The sequence below is a fragment of the Schistocerca nitens genome, chromosome 1 (assembly GCF_023898315.1).
Source record: "Schistocerca nitens isolate TAMUIC-IGC-003100 chromosome 1, iqSchNite1.1, whole genome shotgun sequence".
Taxonomy (NCBI): Eukaryota; Metazoa; Arthropoda; class Insecta; order Orthoptera; family Acrididae; genus Schistocerca; species Schistocerca nitens.
Window position 1 is genome coordinate 564965518 of NC_064614.1, and position 25838 is coordinate 564991355.

Sequence of the window (25838 nt, forward strand, 5' to 3'; positions counted from 1 at the left end):
AAAATCCAATTCTTTCACGGCTGAAGACCTGCAAACAAGAAATCTTAAAAATCAACAAGATAAATTTCAAGTGACTGAAGACACGCAGTTAAAATTGCAAATAAAATAATTAAAATATATATGTATATATCACAGCTAGGCTGAAAGCCTCAAGGTAAAAGTGGATAGAAGAAACATAAACAAGGTGCATTACCAATGGCTGAAGGCCAAAATTAAATTTCAAACTTTTAAAATATATTACCGTAATCTTTTAACGCAGAAGGCCGCAATGTTTTTGCTTAAGGGGAAATTTTATGAATAAGGCCTTATGCGGCTGAAGGCTCACAGTTGAGTTTTCAAAAAATAGCTTAAACCTTTAAGTTTTAAGTGGCCGAAAGCACACTAAATGAAAACGCAACGACAATAACTAAATTTAAGAATAAGGTTTTAAGCGGCTGAAGGCCCACAATTGACTTTCCAAAAATTCAAAATAACTTAAACCTTTAAGTTTTAAGTGGCTGACAGTGCACTAAATGAAAGGATAGCACAACAACAGTAACTTTCAGAAAAATATCCACTTGCCAAAATTCAAACTTACTTATAGGGCTGAAGGCTCTTGATTTACATAAAACACAATAATTTTTTTTCCTTTTAAGCATTGGCTGTAATATATTACCAACAGACCATTAAACACCCATGATAAGGACAGTACAGACAATGGAATTCAGACGCCTCTAGGTGGGCCTGCCCCCGAAACATTAACGTTTACTTAGGAGAGACAGGTGGTGGGCCCAACCAATAACACTTGATCCGTCGGTAATCCAACCAAGAGACAGTACGGACCGACCGACCAAATGACTTGCTAGCCACCAATCGGTACATGAAAACTCAAAGACCAAACTGTTGCGGACGCGATTATCCACAATGAAATATGTATTATGCTGTCAAAACTACACACCGTGTTGCACAGCGACAATAGGTGAGGAAAGGACACTGCCTGAAATTACGTTAGTGGCCAGGACAGTTAACCGCAACACTAACGGCCAGAAGGAAGAAAATTTCGCTGGTACACTTGAATTTGAAATAAGTTAACACAGTTAACTTCACCAAAAAAGAACACTGCATCAATTTACGTCAGTGGCCAGGGCAGGTAACCAGAAGATTAACAGCCACAAGGCAGAAAATTCCGCTGGTGCACTTGAATTGTAGTGAACCAATATAGTTAATTCCACCGCACGGCGGCTCGATTTCGCAACTAGAAACACTTAGTGTTGCTCACAGGAAAAGCTCCCCAACACTGAACCACCGAAACGAACGACACAACATGAACGGACGTGGCTTGGGTACTTAAGAGACCACTCAACTTTGACGTCCTGGGTCGGTGAGATATGAAGCTTGTAGCGATCGGACAACTCCGCACACACTCTGACACTGCGCAGGGACCGCCAGCTCCCCACACAAAGCACTCGCACATTGTCAGGTCAGATGACCTGGGGGGGGGGGGGGGGTTGCTAGGGCAGCGACGGACTGACCTCTTCCAACAACTGTATTCATCTCGCTGAACTCTTAACTAATCATGATATAATCAGCACAAGTTTCTAACATTTAGCCTATGTTATGGTGTTACAAAACTCACAAGTGCAGGACTTGTTTCACAAGCTGCGACATCGTCGCGATGTGATTTATATGTATTTGACGATGCTGGTGCTGATTCCGCATTTAACATTTGACGATGCCACATGGCTGCAGTACATTAGGACTTTGTTTTTATGAAACAGATCTGATGATGGTCATTAAAGACCGAAATCGGTAACCTGTTAAACAAAAAAGATTGTGACCATAGACGTAAATTAAAGTAACTTATTGCAGGACCTGTGTTGTTACAAGAGTACAAGAGCGTAGCATTGAACGGCAGTCGTCAGGTGGCGGGAAGCGAACACCTTGGTTACTATGGCAGGAACCAATACCAAGCAGTCGTATTTGTTTACTGGCAGCTGATCAGATGGCTCACTGTCGCGTGTTATGAAGCAGCGAAAGCTGTATATTGTAAGTGATAATGGAAGATTCAGACGAGACTTACAAGCGCCGCAAAAGAAATTACGGCCGATTGAATCGAAGGCAAATATTTCGAAGAAGAATATTACCTGTGGCGAAAAAGTAATGAACACATTAGGCAAGGACATAACAAAAAACTTACAGAACTACACTGCAAGTAACTAACTTTGACTAACATAATAACATGCTGGGTTCAATACCCGGACCAGTCAGAAATGTGAATCATGATCACTGGGCTGGAATTCTATTTAGTATGAGATAAATATTAGGCTGCTTGTAGTAATGGGTAATTTTCTCTGCTTTTCAGTGTAGACCTGCATGTATGGCAACATTCTCTGATGCTTTTAAAACAGATATATTACTGAAATTCAGTGCCATGTCTACGAAAGATCTTCGGGATACATTCCTAGTCGGTATGATTTCTGCATCAGTTCCACAAACAGGCTGAAACAGAAAAGTCGAAGCAACAAAGACTCATTCCATTGTGTTTCATTACCGGGTAAGTAATGTTATATTTTTTTACTTCTGTGATAATTTTACAGTATTTTATATTCACTACTCTGTATTTCCACTATAATATAAAAAAACTATGTAATCTTATGAATGTTATGTTTGTACTTTGTTTCAGAGTAAGTGTGGTGATAATGAAAACATTATTTGCAGGCAAGCTTTTCTCTCTCTACATGACGTTGGTAACGAAGAGCACAGTACATTACTGACTTAATTCTTCAAGTAATATCATCCCTACATGATAGACACGGAGGTCGATGGCAAGCGAGATGCTTATCTGCTGAACCGAAAATTCAAACGCTGAATTACACTAAATCATTTCCCTACAGAATTGCCCTTTAGGAGGAAACAAAGAAAAAGCGATGTATCTTTGTTCTGAATTGAATCTGCAAAAGATGTGGCAGGTTTATCTTCAAAAGTATGAGCCTGAAGCCTATCTAGCTTTAAAAGGGAACAATGTAACTGCGACACCAAAAGTGAACTACGGACATTTTTTTAAAGTTTACACGGAAAATTGTAATTGCCCATTTGGAAGGCTACGAGCTGATATCAGGGGCAAATTAACCAAGTTTTGTGGGTGAGAGCGGTTGCGTAGAAGAGAAAGAAGACCCTGGGGGTCCTCTCCTTGAAAGTTGAGGGAAAAAAAACCTTCAAAAACTATGTTTTAAGCTGTTTTGATACTTAAAAATATTAAACAATTGCAATAGTGTGTTTTATATTATACACTAAAGTTTTAAATTCCTTTGAATTGAGAGGCACCCACATGCCTTGCTCATACTGTGGCAACAAGCAGTCAGGCCTGCAAGATGAGTGGTCTGCCAAGCGAGTGGATTCATTCTTATTTATCGAGTAACATGAACTCTAGTACTCACACTTAAGTCACTAATCAACCTCCTGTATGAATAATACGCAACGGAAACACGCATCTGACTATCAGTAATTTACAGAACTCTGACTGTACACTACGCACTGGCAATACCACATTTTCTTTCTTTTTTATTTAACAGCTTTTGTCAACACGTGGCCACCGCACTGAATATGAACGGCGCCCACATTATAAATTCGGGACATTATGACAACATACAATTTGAAGGAAAAGTCCACCAATCTTTTTCTTTTCACTATCTTATTTATTCCGATAAATTCTCTAACCTAAACACACAAATTCTATAACCTACAACAACAACACATGAGAAATTCCGCCCAGTGGGCATGGCTTTACATTGGTGAATCTCTATATTATGGTCTCGTAATTATTTAACGCTACAGTGCACTTTCTGGATAGGATGGTGGATCTTTTATTATTTCTCACACTTCGACTCTCACAATCATCATCACGAAACTATCCTCCAGACCGAGCAGTACAGAAGGAACAAGCATAACCCACTAATCTTTTGCAACTACCTTGCTACTCTCCCATGCAAACCACACATACCCAAATTACATGACATACACAACACTACAATATGAAATACTACACAGAGAATAGTCACAACATTATCACTTTCAGCTTTCCCACTTCAATTAATATTTATCCCAGTTTCACACGACACTGCCCCACTTCGTAATTCTACTTTCCTACTATGAACTCTGGAGATATATGCACGTCTTCCTGTGACGTTGCTGGATAGACGGCTGACTCACCTTGCTTCTCTCTCAGAGTTTGAATCTAGCGTCACACGGAATCATATCACGCAAAGTAATATTAAGAACATATTCATCACACACGCGAGTCCTCAACTGATACCATGGACGAGTACTTCTCTTTATCCTTTGTCTCATACACAGATTGAGACTCACACAGTACTCACCACGTGGAAGTACTCGTCTCTAATTTCAAGTCCTGCACACGCCATTTCTTAATTATTTCAACTTATGGTACACACGCTATTTCTTAAATATTTCAACTTATTGTACACACGCTAGTAATTCAGCTTAACTTAAGCACACGGAGGTATTTCAACTTATTGCTACATGTGGTTTCATTGTGACCGTTGGTCACTTCCGAAGATTACTACAATCCCATTAATATTACCTGGATGACACTTAATTCTCCCCACAAAAGTTCCTGAAATAGAGAAATTATTATTTCAAACTACTCTTAAATATTCCACATGCATACCATGTCTCCACTCTTTTGTCATTACGGAGCACAACTAAAACAGGTCTTAACAGCGCAAGATCCAGCGGTAGAGTGCTGAAACATGGCCGTTCTACCGGTCCTCTCACACCTCTGTCGAAGTGGGGGAGCACCTTGCTACCGTATTGGTCAGCCACATTTCAGGCGCTCAAAGCTCAGGTAAATTTCATCTCTTTGGTCCCACCAAAGGTGGCCAAAGGATCGTCTCAAAGATGATCATATATTCACATCCACTATCTGCAGTTAGCAGACGACCATACATTCATTCATTTCACAGATCTCACCAAACTGGATGTAGGGATTTATTTTGTGCGAGTGCACATGTGATCAATTAAATAAATAAATTGTCATTCTTTCCCACACTGGTATCCGGCCTCGCTGTATTAATTGAAATTGAGTTATTTTACAAAAAAAATGTGTTGTTCTGACAAAAATAATGAAGAATGTTGTACCTATTTTCAATGTCGGGCGGTATTGTACCCTTTCAAAATGTGTAGCATTCACAACTTTCTTCTGAGTAACTTCTCGTATATAATCGTTAACACACAGTAACTAGCTCTTAAGCAAAACAAATAAACTGAAATTAGATTACTTTTAAAACTGTAGTTCATAATTCCCCCCCCCCCCCCATGAACCATGGACCCTGCCGTTGGTGGGGAGGCTTGCGTGCCTCAGGGATACAGATGGCCGTACCGTAGGTGCAACCACAACGGAGGGGTATCTGGTGAGAGTCCAGACAAACGTGTGATTCCTGAAGAGGGGCAGCAACCTTTTCAGTAGTTGCAGGGGCAACAGTCTGGATGATTGACTGATCTGGCCTTGTAAAACTAACCAAAACGGCCTTGCTGTGCTGGTACTGCAAATGGCTGAAAGCAAGGGGAAACTACAGCCGTAATTTTTCCCGAGGGCATGCAGCTTTACTGTATGGTTAAATGATGACGGCGTCCTCTTGGGTAAAATATTCCGGAGGTAAAATAGTCCCCCATTCGGATCTTCGGGCGGGGACTACTCAAGAGGACGTCATTATCAGGAGAAAGAAAACTGGCGTTCTACGGATCGGAGCGTGGAATGTCAGATCCCTTATTTGGGCAGGTAGGTTAGAAAATTTAAAAAGGGAAATGGATAGGTTAAAGTTAGATATAGTGGGAATTAAGTTCGGTGGCGGGAGGAACAAGACTTTTGGTCAGGTGAATACAGAGTTATAAATACAAAACCAAATAGGGGTAACGCAGGAGTAGGTTTAATAATGAATAAAAAAATAGGGGTGCGGGTAAGCTACTACAAACAGCATAGTGAAAGTATTATTGTGGCCAAGATAGACACGAAGCCCACGCCTACTACAGTAGTACAAGTTTATATTCCAACTAGCTCTCCAGATGATGAAGAAATTGATGAAATGTGTGATGAGACAAAATAAATTATTCAGGTAGTGGAGACGAAAATTTAATAGTCATGGGTGACTGGAATTCGAGAGTAGGAAAAGGGAGAGAAGGAAACATATTAGGTGAATATGGATTGGGGCTAAGAAATGAAAGAGGAAGCCGCCTGGCAGAGTTTTGCACAGAACCCCCTCCTACCCCTACACCCCTCCCCCTTTAATACGCTCTTGGGTGACGTATTTTCTCTTTGCGAAAAGCGTCAGTTCGGAATTCAGTGCAAGAAAATATCAGCAGTGAGGCAGAAACTAAGAAGAGAACTTCATGTACGTAAAGCAGAGACTAAGCATTTTTATAACGCAGCTAAGGAATGTAAAATGTTAGTAAGGGAAAGAGAGAATGGACATAGCATGTCAGAAGCTATAGCCGTTGACTTTATGCAGAATGCTCCTTATCCTCACATCCCTATTACGGAGATATTCTACGCAAGACTGTTGTGGCTCTTCAATATTGGAAGACACTGCTTTCCTAGTGGAATCCCTACAATGTTCCCACACACAGAGTTAGCTGGATAGAAGGTCCCAATGAAGTTATCTCTTTCTCGGATCATATCATAACGAACTTCGTTGACCTCAGTATCAAAAGACTCCATTTGTTTAGAGATACATGTGTGGCACAAAACAGAAATAACACTACGGTATATTGATAATTTCTACTTTTTGGACCGTCTGACTGCAACTGAATGAACCACAATTTTCGTGCCATACGCGTTTCGCCTTTATTTTCTGCAAGACATCTTCAGTGGCCTGGGATATAAACATACTTTTACTATTTAGTTTACATTTTGGGTCAATGTACTTAAACAGACTGTTGTGGCTCTTCAATTTTGGAATACACTGCAGTTCTGGTGGTTGGTTTTTGCTATGATGTAGTAATATTTTTTAAATCCTACTTACAGGTTGCGTGGACCATTTTCTACATATTACGTTTCTGTTCCATTTTTGGTGCCGGTCCTCTTATAATTGCCACTTGGTTTTTTTTCACATTTCACAGCACTAGGAACTGAACATTTGTTTTGATGCAGTGTTTTGGTTTGTGTTGCCGACTGTCAGATATTGTTGCCAAAGATCGAATGTTATTGCCAACTTTCGACTGTAATTTTTGAAGTATCTGTGATCTGTTTGTGCATGTGTACGTGCGTGCGCGCGCGCGCGCGCGTGTGTGTGTGTGTGTGTGTGTGTGTGTGTGTGTGTGGACAGAGGGTGAAGGGAGTGGGAGACGACTTTTTTTTTTTGCTGCTTGTGTCAGAGGGACGATTTTTATCTTATCATTTCTTTTATTAAATGTAGTAGGGAGCCTGTACTGATGTGTGTGTGCTCATTCGTAACATGTTTGTTTTCACCTATGACTTTCTGAATGTGGAAGTTTTCTTGCTTTTGTGTAAGATATTTGTCATGGTTGCTTATTCTCGTTATTTTCGTTTCTTGTTCCATGTTTGTAGGATGGTGGTTACGTTGTTTTAAAGGTTCTGAAAATGTGGAATGGTTTGTTTCGTACTTCCAACACCTGATATGTCCTTTTAAAATTCCTGCATGTCATACCTATTTATACTGTATCACAACTTTGTCCTTTAAGTTTATATAGTCCTGATCGCTGGAATTTATCCCGCTTGGTGGTTGGTTGGGTTAGGTGTGATTGGCGGGTTTGCCCAGTCTCATATGCTATTTGGAAGCCCTATCTCTTTAGGATGTTTGCAACTCTGTGTGTTAATTTATGTGTGTAAGTCACAGTGTACCATCTGGTTCTTTTCTCTGTCACTGTGTGTGTTTCTTGAGTGTGTTTGTAAGTTTGCAGCCTTTGAGTTATCTTGTATTCTGGAAGTGTTGTGTTCTTTTGCATTTGTGTTTTTATTTTTTGATTGAGCCTATGTGCTACATGTGTAGCGTATCCACTATACCTAACTATTTGCATGATTGTACTCATTTCTTTTTCCTAGTTTCTCTTGTTGAGTGGGATCCTGTTTAATCTATATAACAGATGTCTTAGTGCTACATTTCCCTTGTATGCTCTTGGTTATTAGTATGTTGTTGTTTATTAACTTTTGTACTGTTTTGAAATATTTCAGCCATATGACACAAAAGAGTAGATTCAACAACGTTCGTCTGATGTATACAACAAGAGAGTATTTTTACATGGAATGTGATAGATCTTTTGTGCAAATTGAGCACAAGAAGCGAAAACAGGACGTTATTTAGACTGCAAATGAGTGGATTTCGATGAACTCATGAAATTAGGAGCTTACTCGCTCAGCTGCGGGCACCTTGGACTCTAGGACCTCACTACATTGAAGAACCAGAAATACTGGTACACCTTCCTAATACCGTGTAGGGCCCCCGCGAGCACGCAAAAGTGCCGCAACACGACATGACATGGACTCTACTAATGTCTGAAGTAGCGCTGGAGGGAAGTGACACCATGAATCCCGCAGGACTATCCATAAATCCGTAAGAGTACGACGGGGTGGAGATCTCTTCTGAACAGCACTTTGCAAGGCATCCCAGACATGTTCAATAATGGTCATGTCTGGGGAGTTTGGTGGCCAGTGGAAGTGTTTAAACGTAGGAGAGTCTTCCTCGAGCCACTCTGTAGCAATTCTGGCCTAGTGGGGTGTCGCACTGACCTGCTGGAATTACCCAAGACGTTCAAAATGGTTCAAATGGCTCTGAGCACTATGGGACTTAACTTCTAAGGTCATCAGTCCCCTAGAACTTAGAACTACTTAAACCTAACTAACCTAAGGACATCACACACGTCCATGCCCGAGGCCGGATTCGAACCCGCGACCGAAGTGGTCGCGCGGCTCCGGACTGTAGTGCCTAGAACCGCTCGGCAACCCGGGCCGACGCCCAACTTGTCGGAATGCACAATGGGCATTAATGGATGCAGGTGAGCAGAAAGGATGCTTATGTTCGTGTCACCTGTCAGAGTCGTTTGTAGACGTATCAGGAGTTCCATATCATTCCAACTGCACACGCCCCACACCATTACAGAGCCTCCACCAGCTTGAACAGTCCCCTTCTGACATGCAGGGTACTGTCTCCATATCCGTACGCGTCCGTCCACTAGATACAATTTGAAACGAGACTCGTCCGACAACGCTACAAGTTTCCAGTCATCAACAGTCCAGTGTCGGTGCTGACGGGTCCAGACGAGGCGTAAAGCTTTGTGTCGTGCAGTCATCAAGAGTACATGAATCGGCCTTCGGCTCCGAAATCCCACATCAGTTATGTTTTGTGGAATGTTTCGCACGCTGACACTTGTTGATGACTCACCTTTGAAATCTGCAGCAATTTACAGAAGCATTGCACTTCCGTCACGTTGAACGATTCTCTTCAGTCGTCGTTGGTCCAGTTCTTGCAGGATCTTTTTCCGGCCGCAACGATGTCGGAGATTTGATGTTTTACCGAATTCCTGATATTCACGGTACACTCGTGCAGTGGTCGTACGGGAAAAATCCCCGCTTCATCGCCATCTCAGGGATGCTGAGTCCCATAGCTCGTGCGCCGACTATTAACACCATGTTCAAACTCCCCTAAATCTTGATAACCTGCCATTGTAGCAGCAGTAGTCGATCTGACAACTGCTCCAGACACTTGTTGTCTTATATAGATGTCTTATATAGATACTGACAGGTTTCAGATAGATTATATAATGGTAAGAGAGAGATTTAGGAACCAGATTTTAAACTGTAAGACATTTCCAGGAGCAGATGTGGACTCTGACCACAATCTATTGGTTATGAACTGTAGATTAAAACTGAAGAAACTGCAAAACGGTGGGAATTTAAGGAGATGGGACCTGGATAAACTGAATAAACCAGAGGTTGTACAGAGTTTCAGGGAGAGCATAAGGGAACAATTGACAGGAATGGGGGGAAGAAATACAGTAGAAGATGAATGGGTAGCTTTGAGAGATGAAGTAGTGAAGGCAGCAGAGGATCACGGAGGTAAAAAGACGAGGGCTAGTAGAAATCCTTGGGTAACAGAAGAAATATTTAATTTAATAGATGAAAGGAGAAAATATAAAAACGCAGTAAATGAAGCAGGCAAAAAGGAATACAAACGTCTAAAAAATGAGATCGACAGGAGGTGCAAAATGGCTAAGCAGGGATGGCTAGAGGACAAATGTAAGGATGTAGAGGCTTATCTCGCTAGGGGTATGATAGATACTGCCTACAGGAAAATTAAAGAGACCTTTGGAGAAAAGAGAACCACTTGTATGAATATCAAGAGCTCAGATGGAAACCCAGTTCTAAGCAAAGAAGGGAAAGCAGAAAGGTGGAAGGAGTATATAGAGGTTCTATAAAAGGGCGATATACTTGAGGACAATATTATGGAAATGGAAGAGGATGTAGATGAAGATGAAATGGTGCAAGACGTCGTGGTCTCCTGACCTTCATTGCTTACATATTCCGCCCTCACAATCATATTCCGCACATCAAGACGCTTCATTCGAACGCAAACTCGATAAGATAAAGTCAATGTTGTATGAATTCATGTAAACGATATGCAATTAACAAGTAAGCGCACTGTGGTTGAAATACTCGAGGCTGGCGTACACACATACATTCCAGACACGACGGTCACAGAAGCTTTTAGTTCGGGAGAGAAACCGCACAACGGGACGCCAGTCCCGTCACAGAACGACCCATCCTATGTTGGGCGGTGACCGCCCGTGTAGCGGACAGCGTGGGCCCGAGTGAAAGGGGGAACATCCCCGTGTTCGGCTTAAAAGCAAATTCCGCACAGCACGCAGTTTCAGAGATTTTCACAGGGAGACAGCAAACGCCAATGCTACAGGTTTCCGGATTGGTCGCCTTAAACGAAACGTCATTCTCCCGTTTTAGAAGAGCAATGCTGATTGGCAGATGATATTTCTGACACCTTGAGCTGAAGGAATAATGGAAGAGACCGAAAGATATACCCCTTCACGTCTGGCGTGGAGAGGCGCCATTCCGTTGTCACTCTTGGAGCGAGGAACAAGTCTCTTCAGTACTTCACTGGGAGAGCACCTGTGTCGAGAGCGAATCGAAGTGCTACTCTATATTGAGTCCTTGCAATTAAGCGTTGTTCACTGTGTTGGCCGACACACTTATTGTGCAGTGTGAACGGATAGAGTTATAGTTAAACGCCTGCGAGCGAATTTTGAGTGGCATCGTGGTGGACTGGTTATCTGACCGGTGTACCACGCCAATAGTTAGACTAGGGGCGAATAGGAATCCTTGCTTCATCAAAGCATAGGGAGAGTTTGATTGGCACTACTCCAGTACACGAGTATCCCACTAGTTACGTAAGAAATTGTTAATTTTTGTGTCATTTCCTTACGGTGGACGACTCCAGAAGATATTTATTGCTGAACGTTTTTCAGGCATTTCTCTTTAGAACGTTAGGAGAGTCTATCTGACTTTTGTAGTAGTGTGGGGATGGAAATTGCATCTTGCAGGAGCCACATGGTAAAGGGTTCATGTCAGATTAATCTGTTGCGCAGAATAACAGATCAACCCCACACCTCAGAAAATGGCGACCCTGCCAGGATAGGTAAAATAGGTAAGCTACCAGGATATTAAAGTGTCAGGATAGTAAAGTGTCAGGATAGTTAGGTACGGCAGGTCGCAGCAGTAGCACTTTGAAGAGCTTTCTTTCATGTATTAAATAGCTATTTGCAAAGATTGGGATCAGAATAGATACAGGTAGTGAAGGAAGCAGAATAGTATGGAAAAGGGCGTGTGTTATTGGGTTGGAAAATTGAGCATTTTTTTTACTATTTTTGTGTAGCTGTTAGGGCATAGAATTTTCAGGTGATAGGCACAGATGCAGAGTGACGCAGAGACGCAGTGTGACGCAGCGTCATATAAATTAGAATTAAGAAATAACATTTTTCTCCCTTTGCAAGCGCACAGGTAGAGATTGGAGAATGTAACAGAGCATTAGCCGAGAAGTGACGACGTTGTTGTTGTTGTTGTTGGTTCAACCAACTGGTAAGTGGTCGTACAGTTTTGTAGATAGGGCACAAGCCAAAAGGTTACGTGAGAGACAGCAAGTAGACAAGATGGGGGAGAATCAACGAGATAGACAGCAAGTAAACGAGCTTAGTGAGAATAGCACAGAAGGTGAACCTGAAAATAGGACAGACGGTGAATCAGAGAATAGGACAGTCGGGGAGCTGCAAAATCAGCAGGCTCGGTTAGACTGGGATAAAATTGAGAGAGATCAGTCAGATGGGAATCGAAGGGATGAGAAAATCGAATTTCCAGAATATGAAATTCCAGGTAGGGCACATTCTGAGCCAGAAATAGACAGCCCACGTAGTAAATGGCAAAGATTAGAAGCGAAACGAGCACAGGAAACGCGTTTGTTTGCCGCATATTCAGGGACAGAATACGCGTCAATACAGTCAATGAACTGGCATTTAGCTAACTTTCAAAGAGAAGTAGACAGTGAAGAAGAGGGGAAACATTTAGAATACGTCGAACCTATGGTACACATTCTAAATATGCCCCAACAGCAGACACAGAATTTTGCGGAGTTACGAGTGCCACGTAAAGGTTCCGTAACAGACGCTACTGTACCTGCAAACACAAGACATACACAACAGAGAGGGCAGAATGCGGAGTTGTTTGCGCCACGTAATGGTTCAATGACAAACGCAACTAGTCGTCAACACAGACAGCACGGTTATTGCAGTTATCAAACTTAGAAACGCCACAGCATAGCCCAGTAAACGACGTAACTGGCCGAGTAGAAAACAATAGATCGAGAATACATAGTTCAGCAGAAGGTAGTGTTACAGGACAGGACGTGATCATGGAGATGTCACAAAAAATGTACGCCAGTATGACGAGACAGAATACACAGATGACAAAACAGTATCAGGAATTGAAAGAGGATAATCAGGAATTGAAACAGGACAATCAGGCTATTAAGACACAGATCTAACAGGTTAAAATCCAGATGGAAGAAGGGATCGCCAGAATTGATAGTCAGATCACTCAGTTAACCAAAGACCCGAAAGAATCTAGAGAAAGAATTCAGGTACTAACACAAGGTCAGCAGCAATTACGCACTGATGTGGACAAGTTCCAATTGGACATCGTAAACGTTGACAAAAAGGTGGAACGTTTTCCAAAAAGAGGCACTCGAACAGCAATACAAATTTCGGAAGCACAAGCAATTCAAAGCAAGGTCGCAAAGGTTGCACTGAAAAAGTATGATCAGCGGATTAATAAAATAGAACTTAAAAACAAAGATCAGTTTGAAAATCTTCGAACAGAGTTGATATAAACTATCGAAGAAAAGATCGAGACCGATTACACCTGTAGCGAAACAACTGACGCGTCAAGCATTAATTCAGTACACGAACACGCGCCGTCTAAGAAAGTTCAAGTAGAACCAAGGCTAGACGTAACACTCGCGCAGAAATCGAAACAGAAAACCCCGATTAAAGTAATACATGACATGCCACAGGACCAGGCACAGTACCCAGAAAAACGGAACACATACATTCAGCCGATACCAATCGTAAGACATGCAACTGAACCAGTAAATCCAATGACACAACATAATAGCAGCACAGGTACTATACCACGAACGACGAGAGTAGAAACACACGAACAACACTTTTGTTCACCAATGATACAATATGACGCGGATATGAGTCAAGAAATTGAGAATAGGCAGACAGGCAGTAGATTACCAGTGAATAAACACGACGACACAAGCAGTGGCAGATTATTTGAGTCTATGAATCAGCCACAAACCGGATTTATGAGTAGATACGATACAGACCACTTCCTTACAGTTAGAAAATTTCAACATTTCAAGGAAGAAGGCGGTAGCTTGCATGCACGCACATTCATCGATCAGTTTCAAGTAGGCTCACCAAACCACTGGAGCGTAGCTCACAAACTTTACTTCATTTGTGCACACATGTCAGGGACAGTAGCAGAGGTGATGCAAAAGATCGCGGCTACCTGTGCGTCTTACCTAGAGTTCAGAACAGCATTTCACGAAAGGTATTGGTGCAAGGAGGCGCAAAACAAAATTAAATACGAGTTACTTCAGATGACACCATATGAAAACTTAGGAGAGAAAAGCGTAGTAAAATTCTTTGATACAATGGACAAAAAGAATCAATGACTAGACAAACCATACAGTAACGGAGAGCTGATACTTCTGTGTAGAATGAAATTACCGGTAAAGTATCAACAGGCAACAGTAGGAAAAAATGAAGATACCGAAGAATTCAAAGAGGTTTTAAGGAAACTTGAATTTATGTTTAAAGAAGACGTGGTCAAAGAAAAAAGAAAGGAAAGGGAATAGGACTAGGAACAAATATTCCAATAATAATAATAATCGTAATCCTAACACCCATAATTTCAGGCAATTTTACAGACGAGGACAGTGGCACAATTGAGACAATTGGCATAGAAACGATAACCAGAATAATTGGTACCGAAATAGGAACGGTAATGGACACTCATACAGTGACGGATATGGATTTAGGAATCAAAATGCCAACAGTCAAAGGTACTTTTAAAGAGGTCACAATGTTAGAAACAGCAACTGGCGAGACCAGAGCGCGAATAATTACCGATGAAATTATGGTCCACAAAGACAAGAACAACACAGCAAAGGAAAACCAGAAGTAGAAATTAGGCCACCAAATCCTGGAAAACGTAAATATTGACGGGAAATTCCGGAAGAGGTTAGGCAAACTGACGTCCATTCATTAAAACACTCAAAAAAGGACATTCACGTTTTGGAAGTAGCTAGATCAAAATTAGAAAAACTGAAAATAGCCAAAATTCAGACAAACGGCGACTTACGAAAATTTCCGATAAAGAGTCGGCACCAGATACACTTGAATTACGCTACATAGCTTGGGAAAACAGCATAGAATGTGAAAATTCTGAAAGCGAAGATGAACTGCCACCACTTCCGTGTATTAAAGAATTAAGCGATGAAGAATTGTTAACCGGACGTAGATATATTTGACGAGAAGCAATAAATGAACGCGATAAAACAGAGCAGAGTATCCTAGATAAAAACAAAACACAGACGCGACGAACACAAAAGACGTATAATGTATACAACATGTGTGACTATGAGGAGATAGAGAGAGAGTACATTCGGGAATGTTTGGAAATGAAGGAAAAGGAGAGACAGCAGTTCGAAAACAGACGAAAAGAGGTAGATAGGTCGCTCACGGAGTTAACATCAAAGCAAACACAAACACAAAGGGAAGGTACAGTTATCCACAGGTTAAGCTATGAATCTACAGCAGAGGATTTGACGCAAGAAAAGGAAATTGTAACATCCACAATTATACAACCCATATTAAAGATAAACATTGGTGAAACCACGACACAATGAATCATAGATAGTGGGAGTCGAGTGACGGCTATATCAGAAAGCCTATTTGAAAGGTGCAATAGAGAGAAAGAATTACCGATTTTAAGGACAAAAAGGATAAGAGTTTTTGGTGCCTTAGGGAAAAATGCAACAGAGGTGAAATACGAAACACGTCTTTCATTCAATTTCCAAGGTTACAAATTAGAAAACAATTTTATAATCGTACCAAAACTTACAGCTGATATGATAATCGGTGTAGATTTCATTAATGAGCGCAAGGTTCACATTTGCATACCACAAGGCTTCGTAGCAGTAGATGATGTAATACTATATTTTATTCAAACTTTCAATGATGAAAAAAAAAAAAACAGGTAAAAGTATTGGCATCTACCACGTGAGCCACCTAAAAGAATGTGAATGAAAGAAATGGTAAAAAAGAAGAAAGGGAAACAGACAGAGGGGCAATCGCAACTCGTGTACTAACCACAAAATCAAATAATAAATTAAGAATCAAAAAATAACACATTAATTAAAAGAAAAAAGAGACACAATACACACTAACAATATCTTGTAGTATCAAGTACACTACAACATGCACACAAACAATAAATGGTACACAACAATTAAAAGAATGAAGAAGTGGTAGGACATAATTAGAATAAAGAAAAGATATCATATATATATACAATAATTTTTGCCACTATCAGAAAATTTTTGCATTAAATAAAATCTGAGTTTTTTGTAAATAACAAATATATGTAAAACAAAAATTGTAAATATTTCTACGCGTCAGAGGGACATCGCCACCAACACCAATCACCGGCTCCCTTAACACCAGATGCTTCGAGATAGCGACGGAGAGGGTACAGACATGTTGAGAAAGCACTTAGGGCAATAACAACAACATGAAGACCAACGCCACACTGGAAATGCAGGTTGCAACCAGGTTGGACTTCAGGAGGACAACGTGCAGCATGGACATTTCATGTGTCACGACACTTCTGCACAACAGATGAGTGTGGGGAGAATCACAATATGACGAAACGACAATGAAGGTACAAAAAATTACTAAGATCTACAAACTCATCAAGGAACAGATGGAAAGGCAGTCAGACCCTACAAATCCTATATCACTCCTACACTAAAATTCACATACTCCTAGCCCAAGAAGAACAGAAGAATGCAAGAAAGAAGAGACGAACAGAAGATGCAAGATGAAGAAGTGCAGAAGACAGCAAGAAACCTTTCTTTCCTATACTACAAAGCAAATTGCTACAAATGTCTTTCCATGAACTTTGAGGCATAGCAACTACTACAACCAGCCCTCCAAAAATAAACCTTGAATCGTCAAACAAATACAAGCGAACGGCAAACGGAATATTAAGTAGTACCAACCAACATTATCTAGAAATAGATTCAGCAAAATGAACAGTATTCTCCCTGGCACATCATCAAATTGCCATACCAAACCAAGTGTGAAGTACCAAGACGTCACAGTACAATATTGGGTGATGATGGTCGGTAGTCAACTACAATCATCGAACTGCCACACCGTCCCAGGTGTGACAGCAAAGGAGTACCAAGACATCACTGTTTATGCAGTAAAACACAGTCATCACCATCGGTTAAAATTACCACTCCATGATGACAATGTCAACAAGTAAGGCCCGGCATCGCATGCTAGAGTGCTTCTCTCATGATTTGTGACACCCATACAAATGAGTCGACGCCTTCCAAGTGTTAAAAAAATGATATATTTGTAAAAGTACCTTCTTCCTTTCTTGCAAAAGTAATTATTTTTATTATCTATGTAAAGTCCACAATTTATAGATATCTTAAACCTTTTGTAAAGAAACTTAGTATAGTTATAAAATCTCACAAACTCATGGAAAGTCTATTTATTTCTTTTATATGTAAAATTAGAAAAGGATTTGTGCAGGATTTTTCTTCTTTAAGTAACGTTCAAAAACACCTTTTTGGGGTAATAATATTAACACCGAGGATAGAATTAAGAGGAATTAGGCGCGCCTCTCAGCCATTCTGCCAAGTCAACAACCATCTTAAACTTTGTATAGAAATATCATTAGCGAATCCTATCCTTGAGAGGTAACTTCACATTGCGAAAGGAACCAGGATATTGTTCAATTTATAACTAAAAGTGCCATTGTGATTTTTAAGAATTTTTGCAAAATAAATAATAAATTTCGTTAGTTTCTTGTTTTTCTTACACTAACTAGCACTACTCCAGTACACGAGTATCCCACTAGTTACGTAAGAAATTGTGAATTTTTGTGTCATTTCCTTACGGCGGACGACTCCAGAAGATATTTATTGCTGAACGTTTTTCAGGCATTTCTCTTTAGAACGTTAGGAGCGTCTGTCTGACTTCCGTAGTAGTGTGGGGGTGGAAATTGCATGTTGCAGTAGCCACAAGGTGAAGGGTACATCTCAGATTAATCCGTTGCGAAGAATGACAAAATAACAGATCAACCCCACACCTCAGAATGGGAGATACGATACTGCGTGAAGAGTTTGACAGAGCACTGAAAGACCTGAGTCGAAACAAGGCCCCGGAGTGGACAACATTCCATTAGAACTACTGACGGCCTTGGGAGAGCCAGTCTTGACAAAACTTTACCATCTGGTGAGCAAGATGTATGAGACAGGCGAAATACCCTCAGACTTCAAGAAGAATATAATAATTCCAATCCCAAAGAAAGCAGCAGTTGACAGATGTGAAAATTCCCGAACAATCAGTTTAATAAGTCACAACTGCAAAATACTAACGCAAATTTTTTGTAGACGAATGGAAAAACTGGTAGAAGACGACCTCGGGGAAGATCAGTTTGGATTCCGTAGAAACCCCACGTTTCTATCATTTGTAGACTAAGAGAAAGCTTTTGACAATGTTGACTGGAATACTCTCTTTCAAATTCTGAAGGTGGCAGGGGCAAAATACAGGGAGCGAAAGGCTATTTACAATTTGTACAGAAACCAGATGGCAGTTATAAGAGTCGAGAGACATGAAAGGAAAGCAATGGTAGGGAAGGGAGTGAGACAGGGTTGTAGCCTCTCCCCGATGTTATTCTATCTGTATATTGAGAAAGCAGTGAAGGAAACAAAAGAAAAATTAGGAGTAACTATTAAAATCCAAGGATAAGAAATAAAAACTTTGAGGTTCGCCGATGACATTGTAATTCTGTCAGAGACAGCAAAGGACTTGGAAAAGCAGTTGACCGGAATGGATAGTGTCTTGAAAGAAGAATATAAGATGAACATCAACAAAAGCAAAACGAGGATAATGGAATGTAGTCGAATTAAGTCGGGTGATGCTGAGGGAATTAGATTAGGAAATGAGACACTTAAATTAGTAAAGGAGTTTTGCTATTTGGGGAGCAAAATAACTGAAGATGGTCGAAGTAGAGACGATATAAAATGTAGACTGGCAATGGCAAGGAAAGCGTTTCTGAAGAAGAGAAATTTGTTAACATCGAGTATAGATTTAAGTGTGTGGAAGTCGTTTCTGAAAGTATTTGTATGGTGTGTAGCCATTTGTGGAAGTGAAACATGGATGATAAATAGTTTGGACAAGAAGAGAATAGAAGCTTTGGAAATGTGGTGCTACAGAAGAATGCTGAAGATTAGATGGGTAGATCACATAACTAATGAGGAGGTATTGAATAGAATTGGGGAGAAGAGGAGTTTGTGACAAGAAGAAGGGACCGGTTGGTAGGACATGTTCTGAGGCATCAAGGGATCACAAATTTAGCATTGCAGGGCAGCGTGGAGGGTAAAAATCGTAGAGGGAGACCAAGAGATGAATACACTAAGCAGATTCAGAAGGATGTAGGTTGCAGTAAGTACTGGGAGATGTAGAAGCTTGCACAGGATAGAGTTGCATGGAGAGCTGCATCAAACCAGTCTCAGGTCTGAAGACAACAACAATAACAATCCTAGCCAGACTCCCTTAAACCCATTGGAAGGTGCAGAGCTACACATAGACACAAGCCACATAACTAATGAGGAGGTATTGAATAGGATTGGGGAGAAGAGAAGTTTGTGGCACAACTTGAGTAGAAGGGATCGGTTGGTAGGAAATGTTCTGAGGCATCAAGGGATCACCAATTTAGTACTGGAGGGCAGCGTGGAGGATAAGAATCGTAGAGGGAGACCAAGAGAGGAATACGCTAAACAGATTCAGAAGGATGTAGGTTGCAGTAGGTACTGGGAGATGAAGAAGCTTGCACAGGATAGAGTAGCATGGAGAGCTGCATCAAACCAGTCTCACGACTGAAGACCACAACAACAAGAACAACATAGATGTTGCCAACGCAGCGCCGTATTGTGCCTTTTTACATGTCTCTGTATTTGAATACGCATGCTTATACCAGTTTCTTTGGCGTTTCAATGTATGTGTATTAGCACACCTACAATTTTCAAACTCAGTTTTACCGAAAATTATTGAGAGTTGGGTTTTCCTGTTTTCATGAAAGTCCTAGTCGTGCCCTACAGCCCTGTCAAACTGAATCAAATCGGTGATGCGAAGTTCGTTCGGTCCCCCTGTGAGCACAGAACTGCATCAAACCGTTCCTCGGCTTGGACCACAACAACAACATGGAGTAGTGCAGCCGGCTTACGTGACGATGCCCACGATTTAACGTAAAGAGCCGTTTTGAAGAGTTTCCGGTGTTACAGCTAGATCCCGTTTCTGTTGCCGGCGCCGCAGCGTCTCTCGCAAAGTGGGCCAGCTGTTAGCCGAGTGGCTACAGTAGCTGAGGTGGCTAGGTGTGCGGTGCGGGCCGAGCGGCAGCAACGACCCCGGCACGTGGAGCCCGCGGCCTTCGCACCGCACCAGCCGTGACTCAGCCAGCTTCCGGCCCGGCCAGCGGCTCGCCGCTCATTTTTCTGCCCCTCTCTCTCTCACGGACGTTGCTCTCGCGTGTCTTTGCACCGCACAGCGCAGCGCCGCGCTGTGCCGCATTCCTTCGCGTTAGCCGCGGGCCTCGGCTCGCTTCCTGCCGCCGACTGACCTCACAGGGACCGTCTTCTGCCGAGCGGCGGAGCTTTTTACGTGTCAGCGCGTCCCGCGAAGCTGGTATTCAGCTGTTCTCACTGTCGCAGTCGTTTCGTCAGCACCCAGCACCACTCACTTCCTGCTGCACTGTTCTTCCCTCCGCCGTAAAACGTCCACTACTCCTACAGAGGGTAATTGCGTGATGATGTTCAAAAATGGTTCACATGGCTCTGAGCACTATGCGACTTAACTTCTGAGGTCATCAGTCGCCTAGAACTTAGAACTAATTAAACCTAAATAACCTAAGGACATCTCACACATCCATGCCCGAGGCAGGATTCGAACCTGCCACCGTAGCGGTCGCACGGCTCCAGACTGTAGCGCCTAGAACCGCACGGCCACTCCGGCCGGCCGCGATGATGTTACAACCTTTCAGGGACGACGGTGAGCAGTGGCGTACCAGTTATTTCTTTAGATGGGGGGGGGGGGGGGGGGGGGGCAAGCACACCCATTTACTGATTTCGTCTTTCAAGTGAAACTGTTAAGAATACAGGCATAAGCCACCAGTTCTTGTTGTTCCACAGAGAGAAACAACTCATTAATACTAATATGGACCCAGTTTCATACGTTGTGCGCTTGAAACAAGTTTCGTTTCTTTAGCTTTTAAAAAGATATCATTTATCTGGAAAGACATGGGTCCTACTTTGTTGTGAGACCATTTGCGAATGGGATTCATATTTACTGTAAACTGCAATTTTAAGCGGCCAGAGAGAAACCTTTTGTTGTTATTACTACTTTGTATTGTATGTTAACCGGGGGCCTAGACACGACGGAGATGCTCCGTCCCCACCGCAGCCACAGTGGTACAGAACCCCACGACTACTACCGCAGTCCACTTCACCCCTCCGCCGCCCCACACCGAACCACTCTTTCAGGGTTATTGTGCGGTTCGGCACCCGGTGGACCCCCCCCCCCCCCCTCCCTAGGGAACGTTTCACACCAGACGAACGTAACCCCCATGTTTCCGTGGTAGAGTAGGACCCCCCCCCCCCCCCCCTCCTCCCTAGGGAACGTCTCACACCAGACGAACGTAACCCCTATGTTTGCGTGGTAGAGTAGGATCCCACCCCCCCTCCCTAGGGAACGTCTCACACCAGACGAACGTAACCCCTATGTTTGCGTGGTAGCGTAATGGTGGTGTACGCTGTACGTGGAGAACTTGTTTGCGCAGAAGGATGGAAAACCGCCTAAAAACCATCCACAGACTGGCCGGCTCACCCGACCTCGACACAAGTCCGCCATGCGGATTCGTGCAGGGGACCAGGCGCTCCTTTCCAAACTCGAAAGCCGTGCGATATACCGCACGGCTAACCGGGCGGGCTATTACTACTTTACGAACACTGTGCATCACATCTTAATGAAAAAAAAGAAAAACATAATTTCTTTGAAAAAAAAGAAGGCACTCATTCTATATTTGTTAAGACTAAAAAATTTTACCTACAATTTCTAACTATAGTTTTCCTTTCGACAGTTCGTAAAATAAATATTTTCATGACATCCATAAGATTAATTTTTCCAGACCTGTCTTGATGAACATGGAGGTGGAGTAGCTAGCCGGCCGGTGTGGCCGAGCGGTTCTAGGCGCTGCAGTCTGGAACCGCGAGACCCCTCCGGTCGCAGGTTCGAATCCTGTTTCGGGCATGGATGTGTGTGATGTCCTTAGGTTAATTTGGTTTAAGTGGTTCTAAGTTCTAGGGGACTGATGACCTCAGATGTTAAGACCCGTAGTGCTCAGAGCCATTGGAACCAATTTTGAGGATTAGCTGGGTTAGTCTCGACTGATTGTGAGTCATTGTAGATCTGAGGCGGATACATCTGGGGAGCGCGGGGCGCGGGGCGCCCCCCTCCCTCCCTTGCTGGGACGACCGCATTGCCACCAGCGCCGCCCCCGCCAGTCATCTCGCACGCTATTCGATCGTTTCTTTCGTCAGTCGACTCGACTGAACCGAGTTATCGAGTAGTTGTCTAGTAGTTGCCATCATAAGATGGCATTATCTCGTATATGTGTATAATCAGTTTAAATAAAACTTTCTTAAACTTTGCATATGACTTCATTATTTTTTATTACGGTAAAAGTAAAGGTTAGCTGAAGATATCTTAGCGCCCCCTCCTTGAGCTTTTTCTGTATCTGCCACTGATCTGAGGCAAGTTTTAAGTCGTCTCAAGGTGCTGAATGACTTCTCAGATGATCATTACGATACTGCAACTGTCAGAATCAGCAATAAGTTTTCTTCCAATAGAGGATACGTTACATGGTTGTATACCAGTAGTAACGGTTCGCAGCATTTCAAGCTGTGCATTCAAGAAAGGAAATAGGAGTAACCTATTGAATTACAGACCCATATCACTGACCTCAATTTCCAGTAGAATTTTGGAGCATATATTGTACTCGAACATTATGAGTCACCTTGAAGAAAATGACATATTGACACATAACCAATACGGATTCAGAAAATATCGTTATTCTGCAACACAGCTAGCTCTTTATTCCCATAAAGTAATGAGTGCTGTCGACAAGGGATCTCAGATCGATTCCATATTCCTTGATTCCCAGAACGCTTTTGATACCTTTCCTCACAAGTGACTATTAATCAAATTGCGTCCATATGGAGTATCATCTCAGTTGTGTGACTGGATTCGTGATTTCCTCCCAAAGAGGTCACAGTTCATAGTGATAGACGGTAAATTATCGAGTAAAACAGAAGTGATATCTGGCGTTACGCAAGGTAGTGTCATAGGTACTCTGCTGTTCCCGATTTACATAAATGATCTAGGTGATAATATGAACAGCCCTCATAGATTGTTTGCAGATGACGCTGTAATTTACCGTCTACCAAAATCATCGGACGATCAAGTCAAATTACAAAATGATCTAGAGAGAATTTCTGTATGGTGTGAAAAGTGGCAATTGGCACTAAACAATGAAAAGTGCGAGATCATCCACATGGATACTAAAAGAAATCCGATAAATTTTGGGTATACGATAAATCGCACAAATCTAAGGGCTGTCAATTCGACTAAATACCTAGGAATTACAATTAGGAGCAACTTAAATTGGAAAGACCACATAGATAATATTGTGGGGAAGGCGAAAGAAAGACTGCGCTTCGTTGCCAGAACACTTAGAAGATGCGACAAACCCACTAAAGAGACAGCCTACATTACACACGTCCGTCCCCTGCTGGAATAGTGCTGCGCGGTGTGGGATCCTTACCAAGTAGGATTGACAGAGGACATCGAAAAAGTGCAAAGAAGGGCAGCTCGTTTCGTGTTATCGCGAAATAGGGGTGAGAGCGTCACTGATATGATACGCGAGTTGGGGTAGCAGTCACTGAAACAAAGGCGGTTTTCTTGGCGGCGAGATCTATTTACGAAATTTCAAACACCAACTTTCTATTCCGAATGCGAAATTATTTTGTTGACACCCACCTACGTAGGGAGAAATGATCATCACAATAAAATAAGAGAAATCAGAGCTCGAACGGAAAGATTTAGGTGTTCCTTTTTCCCAAGCGCCATTCGAGAGTGGAATGGTAGAGAAGTAATATGAAAATGATTCGATGAACCCTCTGCCAGGCACTTAAGTGGGAATTGCAGAGTAACCATGTAGATGTAGATGTAGAAGAAGCCCGTCAAGATTAAAGACTATTGTATTTACTCCAAGCAATTCTTCCTAACGTCGTGTAGATGGAGGAATGTTTGCGAGGACGTAATATGTATCTGTTCAAGATGGGATAGTCGCTTTAAATCTTCTTGGTTGAACCTTCGATCGATGTCATCAGAAGGAGATCAAGAACTTCAAACAAATCTTTCCTAAATTTTCGTTCTTGAGACAATTCTTTGGGAACAGACTGTGTTTCAGTGTATTGCAATTTCGCTGGTACTTTTATTGGCAGTGAGCTATTTGGGTCTTTCATATTTACGTTTTTAGAATGTCTTTGGATTTCCCTAAAGCATATCAAGTGCTTCTGTAGTCCTAAGATTTGCAAGAGCTACTTCTAGAACCTCTACAGAAAATATCACTCCATATGCATTGAAATTTGGGTTCTGGAGGGATCCGGCCAGTTACTCACACAATCTAAACTCTTCAGTTGCTGCTGTTGTATAAAAAGTAGTTTCAAACTTTTCGAGCTGCTCGCATAGACCTGCAGGACTGACCTTCACTCGTCTCTAACTGATCTCGGTACATTCAATATTTCGGTCATCGTTTTCTGGACTCACTCATGGTTTTCCCTGAAACGAGTCAAAGATTTTACTATTACAGCCCATCGTGTAATACACATTGGAATCAGTCGTTGAGGTTTTGGGTTTGGATTAATCTCATCGACACCAGACGGTTGCACATTATCCGCACATCTGCATACACCATTTTCCTTTCTGCGGATTTCAGAACTATATCTGACGGCCGCAGTGACCGAGCGGTTGTAGGTGCTTCAGTCTGGGACCGAGCGACCGCTACTGTCGCAGGTTCGAATCCTGCCCCGGACATGGATGTGTGTGATGTCCTTAGGTTAGTTAGGTTTAAGTAGTTCTAAGTTGTAGGGGACTGATGACCTCAGATGTTAAGTCCCATAATGCTTAGACATATTTGAACTATACAGGGTGATCAAAAAATCAGTATAAATTTGAAAACTTAATAAACCACGGAATAATGTAGATAGACAGGTAAAAATTGACACACATGCTTGGAATGACATGGAGTTTTATTAGAACAAAAAAAAACAACAAGTATTGCTAGACGCGTGAAAGATCTCTTGCGCGCGTCGTTTGGTGATGATCGTGTGCTCAGCCGCCACTTTCATCATGCTTGGCCTCCCAGGTCCCCAGACTTCAGTCCGTGCGATTATTGGCTTTGGGGTTACCGGAAGTCAAAGTGTATCGTGATCGACCGACATCTCTAGGGAGGCTGAAAGACAACATCTGACGCAAATGCCTGACCATAGCTCCGGGTATGCTTTACAATGCTGTTAACAACATTATTCCTCGACTACAGCTATTGTTGAGGAATGATGGTAGACATATTGAGCATTTCCTGTAAAGAACATCATCTTTGCTTTGTCTTACTTTGTTATGCTAATTATTGCTATTCTGATCAGATGAAGCGCCATATGTCGGACATTTTTTGAACGTTTATATTTTTTTGTTTCTAATAAAACCCCATGTCATTCCAAGCATGTGTGCCAATTTGTACCTCTCTAACTACATTATTCCGTGATTTATTCAGTTTTCAAATTTATACTGACTTTTTGATCACCCGGTATATTGAACTATATCTTCCCGAGTTACCAGTACAT